This window comes from Hyperoodon ampullatus (assembly GCF_949752795.1).
Source record: "Hyperoodon ampullatus genome assembly, chromosome: 7".
Lineage (NCBI taxonomy): Eukaryota > Metazoa > Chordata > Mammalia > Artiodactyla > Ziphiidae > Hyperoodon > Hyperoodon ampullatus.
Window position 1 is genome coordinate 39533102 of NC_136920.1, and position 19588 is coordinate 39552689.

Here is a 19588-nt window from a genome sequence, read left to right on the forward strand (position 1 = left end):
ACACTGTCTAAGAGGGGGCCTGCCAGAGGAAGGTAGGATCACAAGAGGGCACGCAGAGAGTGCATGTCCTGAGTCAGTCCCCATGTTGTCAAGGCTGTTTCAAATTGTGTGTGTGGAGGAGGAAGGGGATGACGTGATCGGATCTGCATTTCAAGAACATTCTGGCTGGAGCATGGAGAATGGAGGGGACCAGAGGAGCAGTAAGAAGGTGTGTTAATAAGCCAGTCAGGTGAAGGAGCAGGTAGCATGGACCAGGACGGGGACTGCAGAGATGGTGAGAAGTAGATGGATCTAGGAGATGCGAAAGAGGTCAAAGTGATTGAATTGGGGGGAGGGTAAACAAGGAGGAGGCACCCACGACCTCTTGTTTCCTGGTTTGCCCATGCAGCTGCCTGATGGAGCCATGGACTCAGAGAACCCTGGAAAAAGGCCAGGTTCCAGGGGAGAGACCATGCGTTTTGCCTCGGTCATGGGAATTCGGGGTGACTTGAAGACACACAGACAAAAATGTCAAGTAAGTAAATGGAAGCTTTGGGAAGGGGTGAGATGGCTTAGGAAAAAGAGTGAGACATGAAGGCAGCCTAAGAGCCCACCTTGAGAAACTCAACAGTCAAGGCCAGTACGAGAAGAAGGCACCAGTGCTGGGAAAAGAGGAAGAGAAGGAGCTGCCAGAGACCTGACCAAAACGCCATGTGCTGCACCTGTTCTCAACGCTCACTGCACAACAGGGAATAAAATAGATGAGTTCCCTGCCTGCACAGAGTTTACAGTCAGGGGCAGGGGGCAGGGAACAGTAAGCAAGAAAATCTTAACATCATAGAACTAGAAATTGGAATAAAATTTGTAAAGGGAAAGACAGGGAACAAGAGTGAATTGTGGGGCAGGGAAGGGTTCTTGGAGGAGGTGACATTTATGCAGATTAGCTCACCCACACAGAATGCTAATTTGGGGCAGCTGTCCCAAGGTAAATGTCACTGGGATCCCTGGCAATTTCTTAAACCCTTGGCATTGGAGGCGCCAGTGCACAATTAAGAGGGAAGTGTTTGGAGAAGGGGAACTCCCTGGTGCCTGTTATCTGCTTCCCCACTGGAAAATGTTCTTCCCTCCCCAGCTCCTTCCCTGCAGCTGCCAGGGGCCCAGTGACTAAGTGTCTTCAACTAGTGAGTGTCTCCCCCAAAGAACGGGAGAGGACCTGCAGAACTGACCTAGGACACAAATGCCCGGCTGGCCATGAATGGGTGGGAGAGAAGCTGTCACAGGCCCTGGTCCAGTAGGAAGGTGTTTGGGCTCTTGTTCCAGGCCTGAGACCTGAAGACCTGGCTGGCACTGGCCCCTAAGGGAGCCAAGTCCTTGTTCAAAGCCAAGTGCCCCAGAGGGTGTCAGGTACCACTCAGCCGTGCCAAGCAGTCAGCAAAGAAATGCTAACTGAGGTTGCCATGGTGATTTCTGTGCTACAGGCACACAGGTGGGGTTGGGGGGTGGGTGTCAGCTGGCGGTGCCTCTGGGGCCTGAGCCTTGGGAATACAGCCCAAGAGCTCCACCACCCGCCTGAAAGACACCCCGGCCTAAGGGTGCATTTATACACTCAAAGCCCCTGTCAGACTGCTCTATTGGATTTCTTTAATTGATTTCTTTCAAAGTAAACAGTATAGTATTATTTATATACAATCCCATTAACTAAGCAAATGGGAAGCCCTGTTTTAAGACAGCCTCCTTAAGCACTGTGAGAAAGTGGGAAGCCACAGTGAAGAGCTTACACTCTGGGGTCAGACAGACGCAGGTTCAAAATCCAGCTCCACCACCTGCCAGCTCTGCCCACTACCGGTTCAGTGACAGGCAAATTCTGAAACTTCCTTCCGCCTTCCTTTGTTTTTTTTTTTTTTTTTGCTTTTTTTTTTTTCTTTTGCGCTACGCGGGCCTCTCACTGTTGTGGCCTCTCCCGTTGCGGAGCAAAGGTTCTGGACGTGCAGGCTCAGCGGCCATGGCTCACGGGCCCAACCGCTCCGCGGCACGTGGGATCCTCCCGGACCGGGGCACGAACCCGTGTCCCCTGCATCGGCCGGCGGACTCTCAACCATTGCGCCACCAGGGAAGCCCTTTCCTTTGGTTTTATAGGATGAGGATGACAGAACCTTCTTTGCAGGGATGTTGTGAGAATTCAACGAGATGATATCTGTAAGGGACTTGATAATAATAGGAATGGTAACAATGCTAACGTTTATCGAACACTTCAAGTACATCGAACGTGGTCAAAGTGACTCACCCGAATGAATTAATGACCTATCTCATGGAACTGGAGATTCTTAGGCTGAGATCCTGAAGATCCTTTCCCAACCTTAGCCTGACCCCACCATTCTGGACTCCTTTTGTGATTTTACTCCCTCCCCAGGCCAGACACAAGTCCTTGGCTACAGCTGCGCCGGCCTCTCTTCTCCTCCTTTTCCAGCCGCTGCCTTCTCTCACACCTCTGACCACGCTCCCCCCTCCCTGGGTTCACTGGGCGCCACCTTGGTCTACCAAACTCCTACTCATCTTTCAGGGTGCGGTGCAAATGTCACCTGCTCTTTGAAGCCTCCCCCGCCGCATCCAGGCAGTCAGCTGCACCCTGCTCCGTACTCCCACACACTTCCTGCACACCTTCTGAATGATAATAATAAACACAAGTGCCAAGCACCGTGCTGAAGTCCTTTATTTTAGCTCATTCAATCCTCACAGGCACCCTATAATATAGGCTTGGTAATGAACCCCGTTTTAGGATGCAAAACTTAAGGCCCAGAGAAGCTAAGTAACTTGCCTAGTGCCACATAGCCCATAAGCAGCAGGGCCAGGGCACAGGCCTTCTGACTCCAGAGCCGGTGCTGGTAACCACTGCACCAGACTGCTTCTCCCTGCCGCTGGGGGCCCAAACCCACCTCCTCCAGCAGGTGGGGAGAGCCAGAGATTGCGCTGCATTCATTTCAGCAACCCTGCCATCCAGCATAGCAGCTGGCGCCCAGGCACATGCAAACTCCCCCTCCACGCAACCCCACACACACTAAACTAGACTATTTAAGGAGAAACCACTAATTCAGTAAACTCACCCATGTGTCCTGGTCTCTTTTTCTTTCTGCCCTTGATTAGGAAACTCAGCTCTGAGTCCTATCCAAGGGGCCCAGTAGAGTCTCTTTGAAGTTGATGAATAATAAAGAGCTTCTTCAAGTTTACTGAATTAAAAACAAACAAACAAACAAAAAACAGCTGTTTTTTTCCCCTGGGGAGAAGTCTGGAGCCTAATGATAAAATAGAGACATATTATTTGTCATGACACCTTTTCCCATTGAAAGGAAGGGAATCCATTTCTAAAGAAAAGAGTAATAACAGAATTCAAAAGGTAACCGGGCTTCCAGAAGGGTCCTCCTCTGTCTGGGCAGCTCCCAGAGGCAGCTGTGAGGCCAGAAGAAGTCTTAAACAGAGAGCTTGAGAGGTCACCACTGGCCAGGAAGTCATAGCAGCAGCCCAGGGACCCCAGCCCATCTCAGCACCTCTCAGCCAGCGCTAGTTGGGGAGGCCAGGAATCGCAATAAGGGGAGAATATTTGAAAAATCTTTGGAGTTAGAAAGACTGAAATGTTGCCCAGCCAGTGCTGGTCCCTTTGTTTGTTTGTTTGTTTGTTTCCCAAGTCTAGTGTCTACTTTGGGTGTTTCCAGGATTCTTGCCCTTTCCTCGTTGGAAGCAGATCATGGCTGGGGCCAACTGGTCCTTTGCTCCAAGTCATCCGTGTTCCTCGGGACTTTTTCCCCCCTAGAAACAAAAGGTGGGGCTTTGTCAAGATTCAGTGGCATTCCTCTCAAAGCCCCAAGGCCGCCTCAGTTCAGCATGCACAAGAGGGGGTCTTTGAAGGTGCTATGGCTAACTTCCTAATAAAGCAGGCCAAAAAAGAACCAACATCTTTCAAATTCAGGCCCTAATCAGCTCTGTAAAAAATGGATTTTTTAGCCAAAGGTTTAAATTTGGACAAAAGCCTCGGATTTGAAAAATGCTTGAAACTGGAATTGGGAGGGGACGGGGGTGTGGTAAGGAAGCATGGGAGCGGGGAAGCAGTGGTACAGGGTTTTGCATTCAGTCTGCACTTACTGAGTTCACGGGTTTGGACCTTCCTGGTCCCATTGCTAAGTATACCCTGAGCACATATTTGTACCAAAACTCAACACGGAAATCAAAGTTATATGTCACAGGGTTGCTGTCCGTGAGTGATTCACCATCCCAACAAGGACAGGAGACCAAAAATAAGCAAACATCTGCATATAAAGGTCTTGGCACATGGTAAAGGTCTCTCAAAGTCACTTCCTGGCCTCCCTTCGGGCTGCTGGAGAGGAGAATGATGCGACCACTGGTGGTGTCTCTGGGTGGGGAGGAGCCCTCTCACCTCGGAAAGAGAAAGATCACTGTGGATCTGAGTGGCCAGCAGGACTGGTGAGGTGGGAAATGGCCAGGGGGTCCATGATGAGTCAGAATTGGCTGGTGGGGGGCAGGGGTGGGTGGGCAGGAGGAGGGTAGGAATGGAGGGCAGAACTCTCGATCAGGGGCGCCGATGCCAGGCGCAGTGGTTGGGCCTCACCCGAGTTTCACATAGGAGCCAGACTCTGACAGCCATGTATGTGTTACGTGTGTATGTGCCTATGTCTGTTTGCTTGCTTGCTTTTTGCTTTAATATTTTATTTCAAATACTTAATACTATTATAATATTCTGAATTTGAATGTCTAGAGTGGGGGAATATTTGCTCTTCGATTTTCAATTTAGTTCCAGGCCCCGTTCCTATTACTCATCACTCAATTCATACATTTATGTCCCCTGCCCACACTCCACAGAAGCTTATGGCCTCAGCCCTATAGCTAACAGGGAAATTGGACATCTTCAGAATGATGTAGATGGTGTTCAGAGCTGTCACTTGCATGTAGAGTTGCCAGATAAAATACAGGTGCTCAGTTAAATCTGAGTTTTAGATAAACAGAAACTTTTGGTGGGGGGGCCATGCCACACGGCATGTGGGATCTTAGTTCCCCAACCAGGGATTGAACCTGCACCCCCTGCGTTGGAAGCACGGCGTCTTAGCCACTGGATGGCCAGGGAAGTCCCCTAGATAAATGGAAACATTTTAGTATGTCCATACAATGAAAATTATTCATTTTTTCTAAATTTCCTATTTAACTGAACATCTCGTTTTTGGTTTTTGCTATATCTGGTGACCCTACTCCTATAGCATATGTCAAATTAATGGGAAGAAAGAGAGGGTAAGACCAAATGCAGAAGTTGTACAGCCCCAGAAAAAAGAGACAGATAACAGCTCCTATAGTAGGGCAGATGGCTGGATTGGAGATGAACAATGTTCTGAAAAAAGAAGGAGCAGAACATGCAGCCTGGTTAGAGACATGGGGCCAAAGCAGAGAATAACCCAAGAGTCACAGAAATGCAATTCACGCTATAGCTCCACCACACATGGGTAATTAGACGAGATGCTCCCAGCCTCGGTTTCCCCATTACCACCTCCTAGCCTGTGGAGATCATGGAAGTGTTGCATAAACAGGAATTGTTATCACAAAGGCCCCAGCCCTGTTCTTCCCCTCATACACCACTGCTCCAGCCAGGCCTCTTCCATGCTGTCTCTGCCCAATTATTTTGAGCACAGGGTAAATGTCCCCTTGTTCCATCTCCCTGCTGCCCACTCTTCCACATGGGCACTTGTAGGACTCAAGAGTTTCCTGTCCTTGGCAAACTGGATGACCTTTCCTCTGCTGGGTTTTTTTTGTTTTGTTTTGTTTTGTTTTGCGGTACGCGGGCCTCTCACTGTTGTGGCCTCTCCCGTTGCGGAGCACAGGCTCCGGAGGCGCAGGCTCAGCGGCCATGGCTCACGGGCCCAGCCGCTCCGTGGCATGTAGGATCTTCCCGGACCGGGGCACGAACCCGTGTTCTCTGCATCGGCAGGCGGACTCTCAACCACTGCGCCACCAGGGAAGCCCTCCTCTACTTTTTAATGAGCCGTTGGTAAATGTTTATTAGGGCAGAGATGCGAACACAGTCCCGCAAGCCAGAAGCCAGAAGCTCTGACCATCCAGGTCGCCATCAGCCCATGACCAAACAGCCTCTGGGTCGCAGCGAATGTACTTGGACCTACACCTGGTTCCTCTACCAGGCAGAAACCTGCTTTGCAGACGACGCAGGGCAGTGGTCCTGAAACTGACCCTCCCCTCCCCACTTTCTGTGACTTGGGACAGATCGTGTGGCTTTTCCTTCCAAACGTAAGGTTTCACTTTGTTACTGGATGTCCTTTTATTTTCGTTGTTTTTTTCCTTTCTTCATATCCATGTTACAACTAGTGCTAACACTGCAAGTGTCTAAACAATTTCTTTCTGAGTTACACTTGATGGAGACATATGACGCTCTCTCTTGCTCGGATTCCTTCAAGTCACTTGCCCCACCCTCAGAAAGCTTTGCCTTCCTTACATACAGGCCCAGACAGGGGCTCAGGACGGGAGCTGCACTTTTCCTTGGTCTCTGTTGCCACCTGCAGGATCATTTGGGGGAGAGTTCAAGGACCCTGGATGGCGGCACAAAGAGAAGGCAAAGGCAGCGTGGAGTCTTAGGGCTTCACCGGTTGTCAAGAGATTTCATAAGGCACGACCTCATCGCCTCTCTGGCGCTCCAGATCCAATATTTAATTAGCTGGATGGCTTTGTGCAGTCAATTCTGTGAGTCTATTTCCTCATCTCTGAAACAGTATTTGATATCCATAAAATCGCTTTGATAGTGATTATTGAGGGGTCACTCATTCATTTATGTGTTTATGAAGCAAACACCACATCAGATACAAAGACATGAAAAAAAAAAAAAGATTTCCTGGAGGAAATCACAGTCTTACAGTGGCATCAGTCAAACACATAGGAAACTGTCCGTTGTTGTGAGAGAGGTACGACAAAAGTGTCGTGGGAACTAAGTAGTGACTAACTCTGTCTGGTGCAAGCAGGGGAGGTTTCACAGTGGAAGTGCCACACGAGCTGGATTTGGAAAAACAAGCTGGAGTTGACCAGAATTCAGAAGAACGCACAGGAGTCATGCACCATATAAAGAAGAGGGGAAAGGACATTCCAGAGAGAGGGAGCAATGAACCAAAATGCTTTGACTCAGCTTGCTCTAGAAAGTTCCCAAGGAGTGAATGAACTTTCACATCCTGCAGCAGCCTTGGTAGGAGAGAAGTGTGAGGAGAGAGAATTTTTCCAACTTCAAAGCCAGGAGGCAGCCTCTCACGCTGCCTATGGCAAGGCCCAGTCCTGGCAGGAGTCTAGGATGCAAATGAGGAAGAGGAACAGATCATTCAAGGCAGGATTGGGAGGTTTGCTCATGACCCGGGCACTCACCACGTGGCCTTGGCTAAGTGAGCCATCCTCTCCATGCTTCAGTTTCCTTATTTGCAAATGGAGATAATGATACCCACCTCAAGAGTGTCCTTGCAAGATGCAAGCAAAATCATTAACCCAGTGCCTGACGCAGACATACGCAGATATATTAGCCAGTGGAATTACTATCAGAGGTGAGCCTTCAGGAAGTTATTTTACCTCCCCAAGCCCACGTTCCTCATCCATAAAATGAGAATAACAATGTTTGCCCTGCACGCATCAGGAATTTATTGTGACGATACCATCAAGAAATATAAGCTGTAGGGCTTCCTTGGTGGCACAGTGCTTGAGAGTCCGCCTGCCAATGCAGGGGACACGGGTTCGTGCCCCCGTCCGGGAGGATCCCACATGCCGCAGAGCGGCTGGGCCTGTGAGCCATGGCTGCTGAGCCTGCGCGTCCAGAACCTGTGCTCTGCAACGTGAGAGGCCACAAAAGTGAGAGGCCCGCGTACCACAAAAAAAAAAAAAAAAAAAAGGAAGAAATATAAGCTGTAAAGTTCATATAAACCTGAGTTACAAACAAGAGAGAAGAGGATGAGATCATCAAACCTAGATTTTTAAGATACACTGAGTGCCTGCTACTTGTAAGGTATTTTCACTTTCATGACTTCATTTAACTTTTCCTGAAGACAACCTTCTGAGGTGAGTACCACGTTTATTTTCATTTTACGTGTGATCCAAGTAAGAGTCAGAGAGGTTGGTTTGTCCATTTACCAGATGCTCTCAGAGCAGGCCCTGTGCCTGAGCCATGAGCCAGAGAGGATCATGGGAGTTGTGATGTGCACGATGGCACCTCGGGCTCAGGGCTTGGACTCCGGTGTCCCACTCATCTGCTCGCTGATCTCTCCAGCCTTAGGGTTTTCAGCACCGCCTATATGTATCCCGACAACCCCCCATTTCCATCTCCAGCCCAGCCCTCCCGAGACACGAGTGTCTGCCTAGCCAACCTCTCCACTGGCTTTTCTAGTAGATACCTCACCTGAATATGTCCAAAATACAGCTCTACTCCACCTTTTCTCCACAGTCTTCCAGTCTCAGTCAGCAGCAGCTCTATCCTTCCAACTGCTTGGAGTCATCTTCTATTTCCTTCACACCCCACAGGAGGGCAGGAATCTTTTTTCTCCTACTTTGAAAACTACATCCAGAATCTGAGCACCTCTTTCCACCCCTGCCCCGAGAGAACCTCCCCGGATCATCGCCATGGCCCTCATTTTGTTGTTACCTCCTATTCACAGCCAAGTGTGATCCTTGTGAAGAGGAAGTATCCACCTGTTGGGCAAAACCCACGAATGGGTCCCCATATCATTCACATTAGAGCTCATATAATGCCTGCAAAGCCCTATACAATTGGCCCCCTTCCAACAGACATGCTCTAGTTATTATATTCATTGCTTATTGTCTGACTACAAGCTCGGCCAGGGGTCCTATACTGGCACATAGAAATACGTCTTGAATGGATAAAATGACTGTACAATGTTTGATTACATATAGGAAGTGCTATGAACAAGATGTGCTTCTCTAAAAGGAAATTCACAGGGAGAGAGCCAGAATCAAGCTAGATCTTACAGCTCCAAGCCCAGGGCTCATCCCCTAAGGAAGACAGTGTGCAAGCCAGTGCCTGGCACAGAGCAGGGGCTCCCACAAGCTCGCTGAACTGGAAACTGAAGGGATTTCAGAAAGCAGGGAAAGCCTTCCCTCACCCTCTTTCAGAGGCTGCCCAGCGTCCTGCTCTCTCTTTCTCTGTCTCCCTGCATGCGCCCATGCACACACCCCAACGCCCTGCCTCCCTGGGCCTGCTTTCCTTCAGGTGGGGGCCTTGTGGCTCCTTAAAATGTAAACAGCTCTCAGGAGGGGGAATAAAAAGAGAGTCACCAGGACAGAGTCAGCTCACACTGGCTGTGCTAGAGAGGAGATGCGCAGGGACCCTCTCCTCTTACTGCAAGTGATGGGGAGGCCAGCACTGCTGGATCTTCTGGAGGACCCCGATGAGGAAAGGGAACGTCATGGGAAGGAATGGCTGTAAACAGGGAAGACCTAAGTCCCACCTCAGCGGTTGGGTGGAGAGAGGAGACGTGCCTAGGAGCCCTCGAGAACTTGGAATAAGGTTGCCCTCTGCCGGTGAACCTGTGAAATCAGCCAACAGAAGAAGAGTGCAGAGATAAATGTGCAAAAAAACAGCCCGACTAAACCGTAACCTGAGTGCCTGTATTAACACACCGCACATGGGGCGCATCACAAAAGAGAGGAGGAAGGGGACACGGATCTAGGTAAGGGCGAGCCTTATGGGGCTCACGGAAGTATCTGGTCACGTTGAGATGGGTTAACAGACTGTCCGATCTTAATGTCCCCATACCTTCGATTCATCTAACTCTCCAGCTCTGAGTTCACCGTTTCCAGCAACTTCGCCGGCTCCGGCCTCCCACTGGGCTTGCCAGCAGCGAGGAGACGCACCCGCAGGCGAGCTCACAGGTGTGGACCCCAGCCTCCCTTTCTCGGTGTACATGAATAAATGACGCTCCGCGTGGCTAGCACCGCCCAGCCCTTCCCAGGCGGGTCACCAGTGCTGTGCGGGCGCCGCGCACAGGTAGGATCCAGAGGGGGCGAGCGGGGCTCGGATCCCGGAGCCGAGGGCTGGCCTCCGACGCCCCAGCCGCCTTCCCGAATTGGGATCGGGTCCCAGCCGGGTCTCCAGCGGGTCCAAGGGAGGCCCAGAGGGTAACGCAGAATTGGGTAGATGAGAGCGCAACTTTCTGGGAAGAGTCTAAGGCTTCCTTCCCTCTGACGCTCAAAGGCTACCAGTCCTTGGAAGGGGAGGAAGGACACGATCCGGCCAGCGGGAAGGAGCCTGGCTCTCCCATCCGGACTCGGCCTACTTCTTTGGGCTCATCCTCCCCGCAGTGCCGTGTCACCAGAGAGGCAGGGAGCGGGTGGGTGTCGGGAGCGGCGGGGGCAGGACCCCAGACCCACAGGCGGGCACGGCCGACAGCGATCACAGGGAAGAAAGATTCTCTCAAATCCCCGTCCCCTCCTCTTTCGAGCCCGGGCCTCGGGAGGGGAGCCCTGGAGGCAGCGGACAGCCCCCCAGAGAACCGGGTGGCGACCCAGCCGCCCTCCTCCAAGCGGAGACGCCTTCCCCACCACAGCCGTCGTGGGGCTGGGGAGTTGTCAAAGGAGGCGCCGGGTTTCCTTGTAGAAGGGAACGATGTGTGTGGGGTGTGTGTGTGTGTGTGTGTGTGTGTGTGTGTGTGTATTTTCCATCTCCCGGTACTACAGTGGGGTGAGGGTGGCTTAAGTTTATCCCGGTTTCGGGCCTGTGAGCCGTAGCATCTTTTTCAGGCGCCGAAGAAAACAGGCTGAGAGGGGCTGGGAAAGGAGCGCAGATGCCGAGAGGAAGGGGCCTGGAGGTCACCATGCCGCCTCCCCGGGGACCTCGGAACTTGGTGCGTCCACACCGCCGGCGGGACAAGACTCGATCCCGCCCAGGAAAGGGGGGGGCTTTCTCTCCGGCCCACCCCCAAGGGAAAATAAACGGCCTCTGGCACTTTGCTGCATTCCTGATTTTTAACAAAACTATTGTTGGAGGTTGGCCCCTGTGCTTGCTCCTCGGCGGGGGCAAAGCTGCCCACTCCCGGGCCCGCGGCGGAGCCAGCGCCGCCCAGCCGGGAGGCTGGGAACAATGCCTCTTTGTAGCGGGCCCTCGAGGCAGCTGCGGCCCGCCACGCCCAGGGCCCTCCCCTTACAGAATTCCGAAAGCAGTCGCAAGCCCTGCTCTTCCTCGAGGTCTCGACCTGGGAAGAAAGCAAAGCACCCTTCCTAATCCTTCCGAGGGGGTGAGAGAGAAGGGAACTAACTTTTCCTGCGCTCCGTGTGTGCCAGCCCTTAAATCCTCTCTGGCAGCCTTGTCCAGGGAAATTATTACCCGCCTTTAGTTTATGTGCCTTGTGCCAGGTCCCGCAATGGTAAATGGCAGAGGGGATCTCAAACTCAGCGCTAAGAGAAATTACATATACATATATTTTTTTCTTTTCACCACCCAGGGTTGAGGATTAAAGCCATTTTGACATTGTCCCTGGCATTTGCTTGACTCCAGTTCTTCCATATGCCCCAAGAAATAACATCTTTCCACCCCCTCTTTCACCCACCTCCTTGGTTGCCTGATTGCAGTGGTCACAGTGTGACTGTTTGGGGGGGTTTCCTGCCTCCTCGTTTGGGTCTGAGAGAACAGTGCCATCTGCTGGGTGTGCTTCCAGAATGGTCCTCTTCTCTCCGGCTCTGGCTTGTCAGCCCTCACTCAATGCTCGCACCCATCTCTCAGTGCACTGCCAGGACCTGGGAGCACCTAGTCCCTCCCAGCCACCTTGCAGAAGGGCAGAGCCTCAGGGCTCCCATCCTCTGAGGGACTATTGGCAGTATCCACAGGCATCCACACAGGATAGAGCCAGTCCCAGGCCAAAGGCACGGAGCAGTGGGTGCTGGCTGTGGGGTCGCTAAGGGACTACAGACCCAAAGTAGAGACTGAATGGCTTCTTGGGTGAATACTGACATGGGAGTGCTGGTTATTTGCGGGGAGGCAAAGATGCGGTGCTTACACTCACAGCTCCATACATTACAAACGTCTTCCCCGACCCCACCCCACCCCTTTCCCTGAATTCTTCCTCTATTTGCACTAGCTGTGAACCACTTGTTGCCAAATGACTCAGTACATATGGGAAGTTTAATTTATTTGAGGGAGGCCTGTATGCTATCTGGATACCAACAGTCACCAAAAAAAAAAAAAAAATTTTTTTTGAACTACCTAAATAAAGATAAAATGCCCAGTACTGGTAACTGATCGATGCAAAATTTGCAGCCCCTGATGGACCCTGAATGTTTGGATCAATCAAAAGCAAGACCAGGGCAATATATGTGGGGTTCATGGACCTCAGTAATTTTGAGGCAAGACGGTCAAGTGAAAAGTGTGTAGGCTCCAACCTGGCTTAGAATACCAGTTCTGACACAAGCTGTGTGATCTTGGACCAGTTACTCAAGCTCTCAGAGCTTCAGATTCATCTTCTACAAAAAAAGAAATAATAGTTCTTTATTTTGGCACACTTATTGTGAAGAGTAAAGGAAATAACATATTCGAAAGTTCCTGTAGTACAGAGAGCGTTCATTTTATTGTTGAAAATTCTATTAGTAGGGGCTTCCCTGGTGGCACAGTGGTAAAGAATCTGCGTGCCAATGCAGGGGACATGGGTTCGAGCCCTGTTTTGGGAAGATCCCACATGCTGTGGAGCAACTAAGCCTGTGCGCCACCACTACTGAGCCTGAGCTCTAGAGCCCGCGAGCCACAACTACTGAGCCCATGTGTCATAACTACCAAAGCCCACGAGCCTAGAGCCTGTCCTCCGCAACAAGAGAAGCCACCACAATGAGAAGCCCGCGCACCGCAACGAAGAGTAACCCCTGCTCACGGCAGCTAGAGAAAGCCCGCACATAGCAACAGAGGCCCAACACAGTCAAAAATAAATAAATAAAAATAAAAAAATTTTAAATAAATTAAAAAAGAAAATTCTATTAGAATTGAAGCTAAAAATGATTTCTGTGATCACGTGTTTAAAACCTCTGGAAAGACAAGCCATCGGAGGTCTTTGGGTGCCTCAAGCAGGATCTGCAGGTATGAGAAGGGAGAAGGAGAAGGTAGAATGGGGTCTGGGGGTTCAGGGACTTATTTCCCTCTTGGTTTCCCAGTTTGGGTGCAGAGGGAGGAAGCATGGTGTTCTGGCAGCATGAGTATGTTTTGGCAACATTTCAAAAATTGTCCCCTTTTCTGATCAACCTGCCCAACTCCAGTCTCTTCCCTTCTCTCCTCCCTTCACTCCTTTCTCCTTCTCTTCCTGTTTCTTCCCACACCCATGAGATCGCAATTAGTCCTTTTGAATCTCAATTTCCTCCTCTGAAAAGCTTGTAATCAGAGTAGTTCAAGGCCTAAATGTAAGGCCACAGATACTATAAAACTCTTAGAAGAAAATATAGGTAGAACACTCTGACATAAATCGCAGCAATATCTTTTTGGATCCACCGCCTACAGTAATGAAAATAAAAACAAAAATAAACAAATGGGACCTAATTAAATTTAAAAGCTTCTGCACAGCAAAAGAAACCATAAATAAAATGAAAAGACAAACCAGAGAATGGGAGAAAATATTTGCAAACGAAGCAACCAACAGGGATTAATCTCCAAAATATAATAAGTTCATGCAACTCTATATCAAAAAAAAAAAAAAAGAACAACCCAATCAAAAAGTGGGCAGAAGATCTAAGTAGACATTTCTCCAAAGAAGACATACAGGGAATTCCCTGGTGGTCCAGTGGTTAGGACTCAGAGCTTTCACTGCCAAGGCCTGTGTTCTATCCCTGGTTGGGGAACTAAGATCCCACAAGCCAAACAGCATGGCCAAAATAAAAAGAAGGAAAGAAGAAGATATACAGATGGCCAAAAAGCACATGAAAAGATTCTAAACATCACTAATTATCAGAGAAATGCAAATCAAAACTACAGTGAGGTATCACCTCATACCAGTCAGAATGGCCATCATCACAAAATCTACAAACAATAATTGCTGGAGAGGGTGTGGAGAAAAGGGAACCCTCCTACACTGTTGGTGGGAATGTAAGTTGGTACAACCACTATGGAGAACAGTATGGAGGTTCCTTAAAAAACTAAAAATAGAACTACCATATGATCCAACAATCCCACTCCTGGGCATATATCCAGAGAAAACCATAATCCGAAAGTATACATGCACCCCCAATGTTCACTGCAGCACTGTTTACAATAGACAAGACATGGAAGCAACCTAAATATCCATCAACAGAGGAATGGATAAAGAAGATGTGGAGCATATACACAATGGAATATTACTCAGCCATAAAAAAGAATGAAATAATGCCATTTGCAGCAACATGAAGGGACCTAGAGACTATCATACTAAGTGAAGTCAGACAAGAGAAAGACAAGTATCTTATGGTATCACTTATATGTGGAATCCAAAAAAATGGTACAAATGAACTTATTTACAAAACAGAAATAGAGTCACAGATATAGAAAACAAACTTATGGTTACCAGGGGGGAAATGGGGAGAGGAATGAATTGGGAGATTGGGATTGACATATACACACTACTATACATAAAATAGATAACTAGGGACCTCCCTGGAGGTCCAGTGGTTGGGACTTCCCCTTCCAATGCAGGGGGTGCAGGTTCGATCCCTGATCGAGGAGCTAAGATCCCACATGCCTTGTAGACAACAAACTGAAACATAAAACAGAAGCAATATTGTAACAAATTCAGTAAAGACTTTAAAAAAATTAGATAACTAATAAGGATCTACTGTACAGCACAGGGAACTCTGCTCAGTACTCTGAAATGACCTATATGGGAAAATAATATTAAAAAGAGTGCTTATATGTATATGTATAACTGATTCACTTTGCTGTACAACAGAAACTAACACAACATTGTAAATCAACTATACTCCAATAAAATTCTTTTTTATATTTCTGTTTTAATTTTTAATAGAGTAAATATCAATAGATAGAACTCATGTAAATAAAAAGCTTTTTGAGATCCTCAATAATTTTTAATAGTTAAAGGAGCTTTGAGTCAAAAGTGTTTGAGAGGGCTTTCCTGGTGGCGCAGTGGTTGAGAGTCCACCTGCCAATGCAGGGGACGCGGGTCCGTGCCCCGGTCTGGGAAGATCCCACATGCCGCGGAGTGGCTGGTCCCGTGAGCCATGGCCGCCGAGCCTGCACGTCCGGAGCCTGTGCTCCGCAGCGGGAGAGGCCACAGCATTGAGAGGCCCGCATACGGCAAAAAAAAAAAGAAAGGTTGAGAACTGCTGCTTTAGATATATCATCTCATTTTATCTTCAATCATTCTTTGAGATTATTATTGGATTTTCAAATGAGTTGCCTGAGATTCAGAGAGAATAAGTAACTTGCTTAAGGTCACTCAGCCAGTTAGTAGGTGCTAGAGTTTCTATAATTAGCTACTGGGTGTGTATATAGTTGACTAAAATAGTACAAAACAGCCAGGTAAGGCAAATCAGGAAAAAAGAGCAGGATAGTAGGCACCTGATAGTAATTGATCAAGAGATAAAAATGTAGGAAACTGAGGTTTACAGAATACATATTTTTGTGACCAGCACCACAGAAATTTTTGTATGCCCTTAAATTCTATTGGGGAACCTTGTTATCATTCAGAGGGACAACCAACATCATGCTAGCTTCTGTGAGGGTTATAGTGCATTTGGCTGGGATGTGTGTGCCCAGCATTGGTTATATATTTGGGGCTTCTAAATGCTATAGCAGATGGCTGAACAGATTTGTCATTAAATGATTTAGATCCTTGGGATGGTAAGTACAACATTTGGCCTTCAGTAAATGCCTAGAAAGAGAAGGAAGGACGGTAGGGGCTTACATGCATTGAGTACCTGTGGTGTGGATGGTTCACGTGCATTACATCTCATTTCAACCTCACAACAGTCCCTAAAAGGTAAGAGGTTCTCTCATGTTCAAAATAGGACCAATGATTAAGACTTAAAGAGGTACTGTGAATTGCTCTCCGGGGGAAGATGAGCGAGTGCAAAGTAGACCCATCCTCAGAAGTCTGGGTCCTACATGGAGGCCAAATTTTGAGAATAAGCAGCAAAAGCTCACTTATCAGAACTAGAATAGTCAAGGCCTGATTACCCACATGGCCACCTCCATTTTAAGTCACAAAGATTTGATTTAAGTGATATCCTGAAGTCTGCAGCCAGATGTTTCCAGTTATGGGAAGTGTAGAGCAGTAGAGACCAAGGCCCAGGCAAGACCTGACAATGAGAGAGTCATCTAAAGGTATTACCTTTAAAGATTATTAGCATTCTACTGTGCTCACCTCCATACTCTCACTTGAGATAAATTTTTAATGTATTAAATTTGCATAATACATAATTCTAGATTTATTTTCCTGACTAGTTAACATTGTAAGGAGAGCTAAAATTCTACTATATTTGAGTATGTGTTGTCTAAAAGATTTTCACATCACTAAAGAGTCACATGATGATGATGTTTTTCCTAATTATAGGCTTACAAGGTATAACATGTGTGCATTAAAATAATTTGTGCTTCTTTTCATGGGTATGGGGTGAACATAGGGATGGATATTTTTCCATGAATGGAAGCCTATCAGACCATTTTTTCTCTATGTCAAGGCAGGAAGATGGAGCTTCACCTGATTTTCGGATAAACTTGCAGTCCTGCTCAAAGAAACTACCTGCTTCAAGTTGTTCCTTATGCCATCACCACCTACTACATGGTCCCACAAGAAAGCCAGATTCTCCAGCAGGCCACTGCCAGCCTTGTGACCTTTGACAGTGTCCAGATTTCATTCCTTTGAGACCACAACTTGCCAAGATATGATTCTTATTGGAAGACCAACCGGAAACTATGTTGGATTAGAGGTGCTGAGATCCAGTTCTGACCACTTATGCACTGTAAGAGCCATAGAAAAGATTTTATAAAAGATGTTTTATAAAATAATAAATAGGATTAACTTGATAATTAGGGCAAGGTAAGCTAACTAAGGCCGAGGGAGGACACTGGAGCTTAAATTGTGTTGATAGAATTGAGATGACTCACGTCATCTTCAGCTTTTCTCTTACTCTCTTGCAATGTTTCTGCCAAGGATGCCTCTACAATTCCCCTATTTTGTGCAGTGTCTCCTACCCTCTAAGATCTAATGTAATAGATTTAAAATAATATTAAAAAGAGTGGTTATATGTATATGTATAACTGATTCACTTTGCTGTACAACAGAAACTAACACAACATTGTAAATCAACTATACTCCAATAAAAATTTTTTTAAAAAAAGCGTAGTTCATAGGGTTGTAATAAGGATTAAGTGAGATAACATATATTCGATAAATCAGTCCTATTTCCCTTAAGTTGTCTCATCTTTTCCTCTTCCCTCTTGACTTCTAATTCTCCCTGCTCTCCTTCTTCCCTTTTCCCACAAGGACTGAACGTTGAGGACTGGGAAACATGCGGTTCCTTTATTCCATCCCACCCTCTTGGGCGGCTGCCCTGTCTTTATGATTAGCAATTTCCCACCACCGGCCTCTATGAGCGAACAGCTCCTGAATTATTTACTTGGGTGTGTGTCTTCATTGGGTGTGTGTCACAACTTGGAATCCTAGAGTAAATAAATTCAATACTGTAAGTTGATTCAATGTGGGGTCATGCCTAAACTCAACAACATTAAAAATGTACCAGCTTGCCCTGAGGGCTCCTAGGACAGGTTACATAGAGGAAATTGGAGTGTTCATCTTAGCACTTTGTTTAGGCTTAGAGATCTGGCTTCTCCTTTCGAGGGGGGCAGTGAATATTCTAGAGCCCTGCAGGAAAGACTCTCCTGGCCCAGAGCTAGGGCTGGCTGCCCTTACCCATCGCGGTCCCTCCCCTCTGTGATGCTGCCTCCCTTTTACAGTTCCATCTGGATTGACCACGAATGCATTTGTTTATTCTGCAACCATCTACTGTGATGCCTGCTATGGTGGATAGGGTGGTAATAAAAGTCCAGACCCCTTGCCCCTAATCAGGACAACTCTGAAGGGCTATGCCAGCTTCAGAAGGCTTCATGGGCCTGCTAAGTTCTTTGTTCTGACTGCATCACAGCCCACCTTCTCTTTTGCCTTGTCCTGTGTCTTTGCCTTCCCTCGCAGGTGTGGTCCCTGAGCACCCCTCAGTTAACTTCCTTCACGCTAATCTCATCTCAGAGTCTGATCCCTGGGAGCCCAACCTGCACCATGGAGCTGCATGGAAAGCACATAGAAAGTGGACTGGGACACACCTGTGTTTCAATCCTGCCTCTGTCACTTAGTGACGGTGTGACTTTAGGCAAGTTATTTAACCTCTCAAAATTTCATTTTTCACCTGAAGGAAAAAGATTATTGTGAGGATTAAATGAGTTTATATATATTGTGTAAGAACGTGGACCACTGGAGTAACTCAACGAATGTTAGTCCTTCCTTAAATAGTATTTCTCAAACGTGACATCCCAGATCCCACTAGAACTATATTTCTAGTTTATAAATTATTATTATATTTCTAGTTTATAAATTTTAGTAGAATTTCTGTTTTTATATTCTTGAAATTAATCCTGTATCTTTGAAAGGGGTGACTCTTTCATTATTAAAGTTCTAGAACACTGTCTTAGGTCAAGCATAATGGTGAAGAAATCAGAAGGACTGTGGATTTGGTGATCTTAAATAAGCAAGCTAACCATATCACCTAGCTGATCATTGCAAAAGTTCCTCACCTGTAGAACGGGTTATTATTAATAGTACATACTTAGGGCAGATGGTATCTTTCTTAAATGCCTACAACAGTGTTTCCCATCCCCACTGCTCTTGTGAAATGATCTTGCCATCAAAAGATGGAGTCTAGTTCTCATCCTCTTGAATCTGGGCTGGCCTCAGTGACTTGCTTGAACATTAGAATGTAACAGAAGCAATTTCTGGGATTTCCAAGGCTAGATCATATGAGGCTAAGTCATTTTGTCTGGGTCTCTTATAACGTGCCCTGTTGGAACCCAGCCACCATACTGTGAGAAGCCCAAGCCCTGGGAGAGGTCGTGGTGTAGGCGTCTGCCGACAGCCAGCAACACTGCCAGCCAAGTGAAGGAGCCATCTTTGAGGTCCACCACAGGGCCTTCAAATGCATGTGGTCCCAGTCAACATCTGACTGCAGCCCCATGAGACCCCAAAAAGTATGGCCCCACTGAGCCCAGCCAACCCACAAACCATGACAGATAATAATAAATTGTTGTTTTAAGCCATTAAATTATGGGACGGTTTGTCATGCAGCAACAGGAACCAAAATACTACCTCCTAGGTTTGTTGTGAGAAGTAAATGAGGTAATGCATGCAAATTGATTAGCAAAGTGCTTGGTTAAGGATTACTACACTTAGAGAAAAAGGCAAGCTGATTTATATGGGAGCTAAGACATGGGTACAAATAAACTCAATCTTAAGCAGGCATCATCTGATTCAATATTTAGTGAGCACCTGTCACATACCAGGCTCTCTCTATAATCAGAAAACCTCATAGTAGAAAGGAATCTTCTAGTTCA

The 19588-nt window shown here is 47.5% G+C and overlaps 1 long non-coding RNA gene across 1 annotated transcript; it reads left to right on the plus strand.

The window, feature by feature from the left end:
- Positions 1 to 9626: 9626 nt before the first annotated feature.
- On the plus strand, positions 9627 to 10959 carry LOC307055292. Its single transcript, XR_013810975.1, has 3 exons — positions 9627 to 9698; positions 9808 to 9900; positions 10768 to 10959. It is a non-coding gene; the product is annotated as an uncharacterized lncRNA (long non-coding RNA).
- The last annotated feature ends 8629 nt before the right edge of the window (positions 10960 to 19588 follow it).